Below are 3291 nucleotides of genomic sequence, written 5' to 3'. Positions count from 1 at the left end.
CTCGTTTGCAGGTCCTTTTTGTATTGCATACCTGCAACAGCTGATTTATGAAAAACAACAGCTTTGTCCTTTACAATTACCATCTCACCAATGGCACGCTCGGTTGAGAGTGAATATGAGCCACCCATGGTAAATTTTGGTGGTATACATGCTTCCAGGAGGCGCTCCCGACTAGATCCATAATTTCAGCTGTCCGATTGGATACGAAAGTTTTCCAAGCGTGGGGAAGCTTTTCGAGCCATGCTAACACAATTTCCGAGACAGACCACATCTAAAGATTTGTAAGAGAGAGCTCGAGATGGGATTGTACGACGGCGATTAGTCGGGCAAGGAGTAGAGCTGCACATAGTTTTAGTCTTGGAAGACTGGTAGTGCGAAGAGGGGCAACCTTGCCTTTAGCGACCAGAAGGTGGGACGACGTGGTGGCACCGTGGGTTGTTCGCAGATATATAGTGGCGCAATATGCCTTTCTGACGCATCGCAGAAACCATGCAGTTCAACCTGCTGGTTCGGCATGTAGTCAACCCATCGAGGTATCTTTATATCTGAGATGTTGGGTAAATTTTTTGCGAACTGCGTCCATTTAATGAAGCGGAGGGGCTTCACTGGTTCGTCCCAGCCAGTTCCGTCTATCCATAGCTCGTGTAGTAAACTCTTGGCCTGAATCATAATCGGCGTAAGCCACCCTGCGGGGTCAAAAAGTTTTGCGACCGAGGAGAGAATTTGTCGTTTTGTATTAGCGGACGAGAGGGGTATTGAGTCCACTGTATACGAAAACGTGTCGGTCAGAGCGTTCCACTGTATGCCGAGAGTTTTGGTGTTGCTTGCTTTCTCGAATTCCAAATGATTGGTATCTAGCAAGTCCTCTTCTTTGATGTTTTTTATTATACTGGGGTGATTGGCCGTTATTTTCCGTAATGGAAATCCTGCTGACGCTAACACTTGGATGACTTGGGAGAGAGATGTTTCAGCAGAGAGAATTTCATGGCTGCCATAGAGAATGTCATCTACATATGTTTCCTTCGTCAAAACAGGGACGGCTTTGGGGAAAGTTTCCTTTACATCTTTGGCCAGTTGGTGAAGAGTACGTATGGCGAGGTAGGGGGCACAGTTCACACCAAATGTGACTGTTTTCAGGCGATAGTCTTTTATGGGGTCGCTCGGAGATGAGCGAAAGACGATCCTCTGATAGTCTCTGTCGTCTTCATGCATTATGATTTGACGATACATTTTTTCTACGTCTCCGTTAAAAACAAATTGGTAGGTACGCCACTTGAGAATCAGAAGCATCAGATCGGGCTGGAGGGTAGGGCCGGTATAAAGAACGTCGTTGAGCGCATGTCCAGATGCCGACTTCTTTGAGGCGTTAAACACGACCCGCACCTTTGATGTCTTTTTCTCGGGTTTGACAACTGCGTGATGAGGAAGATAAAATGAGAGGCATTTTCCTCCGTCAAATTTTTCATAGGAGCCGGTTTCCTCCATATGATCGAGGGTGAGGTATTCTTCTAGAACACTATCATATTGAGTCTTTGAATCCCCTTTCTTCTGCAGACTTCTCTCCATTCCAAGAAACTGGCTTAGAGCTGAAGACCGAGAGTGGGATAATGAGATTGACTCTGGGAAGCTGGGTTTAAACGGCAGCCTTACGATATAACGACCGTTATCATCGCGTGAGGTTGTGGCTGCATAGAAATTTTCGCACAACTCGTCTTCTGGGATTATTTGGGGTTTGGTGGGAACTTCCTCCAATTGCCAGAATTTACGCAATAGAGAGTTAAGATCGTCGTTCGACACTTCTGACACTTGCATGCAGAAAGCGTTTACCATCACAGGGGCTCTACCGCTCAGAATCCATCCAAAAATGGTTTTCTGCGCTAGAAGATGGGGGACAGTTTCTCAACGCCATTTTGGATGATTTGCGGTATTACATCACTGCCTAGGACGAGATCTATTTGCGAGGGGGAGTGACAGTTCGAGTCTGCGAGGTTGAGGTGTGCCCATTTTGCTTGAAGCTCGCTAGTGAGCTTAAGCGAGGGGAGCATTTTTGTTAGCCGGGGTAATACTATTGCCTCTGCACTTATTCTGGTTTTAAAATCGGATGATACCAAAGTCAGAGAGCACAATTTGTTTGAGGTCTGAACTACCTTGCCGCCCATCCCTGATATTTCAAATCTAGAGGGTTTGAATGGGAGCTTGAGTCTAACGTGGGCTCTGGTAGAGATAAAGGTTCGTTCAGATCCCTGATCCACAAGAGCTCGTAGTTTAAAAATTTCTCCTTTTTGCTCTACGGGAACGATAGCCGTGGGTAAAATTATTTCACAATCGTTTTCGGAATAAAACGATTGCACTTGGCTTTTCTGCGAGCATGAAGGGCTTTCATCCAGAGCATTGGCTTGATCGGGAGTATTACCGGGTGAGACTGTGGAATTCGTGGTGGTGGCTTGTGAGGCTGTCCTTTGCAATCGTGAGGGTTGTCTTTTCGGCACTTGAGATGTGTCTTCGTGAAGAACTGAGTTGTGCCGATCTTGACATTGATTGCAAGTTTGAGTACTGGAACAGTCTTTCAATATGTGTGACTGAGAGAGGCAATTGAAACACATATTGTTTTCTCTCACAAACCTTCTGCGATCAGAGGTCGACAGCTTCTTAAATTTGAAGCAACCTATAAGGGGGTGAGATGATGTTTTACACATAGCGCACTTGTACATTGTTCGCTGCTCTGTCATATGAGATTGGGTGTGGGAGGTTGATCTATTTTGAAAGGGATGCGACTGCTGGGGTTTGAATGGTGGCCTAGCTTGTGGGGTGGCTTTAAATTTATTTGGTCGCCATTGATCGACTCGCTCTACGACTTCATATCGAGTTGTGGGGAACTGGTCCATTTGGTTAGGAAGTTCTCTTCTTGAAGTCAGAGACTGCTCCCATAACGTGACTGTATTTTCAGGGAGTTTAGAGGTCACGAAATAAATAAGTATGGGGTCCCAGTTATCTGTGGATACTTGTTGCGTAGCGAGAATTTGTAGGCAGTTATTTACCGACGATTGCAACTTTTGTATATCCTCACTATTTTCCGTAGTGATAGTTTTTAAGTTCATCAGGGCCCGTATTTGGTTATCTACGAGAACTCGTCTGTTCTCGTATCGGGACTTTAGGGCTTCCCACGCTAAGGCAAAGTTGTCATCAGTCAAGGGAAATTGGTTGACTATTTGAGCTGCCTTTCCTTGGGTTTTGTATCTGAGGTGATACAATTTTTGCGCTTGGGAGAGTTTCGGGTGGTTAATATAAACG

This window comes from Eurosta solidaginis, chromosome 2 (assembly GCF_040869045.1).
Source record: "Eurosta solidaginis isolate ZX-2024a chromosome 2, ASM4086904v1, whole genome shotgun sequence".
In the NCBI taxonomy this organism is placed as follows: Eukaryota; Metazoa; Arthropoda; class Insecta; order Diptera; family Tephritidae; genus Eurosta; species Eurosta solidaginis.
Note: the sequence above shows the minus strand (reverse complement) of the source record.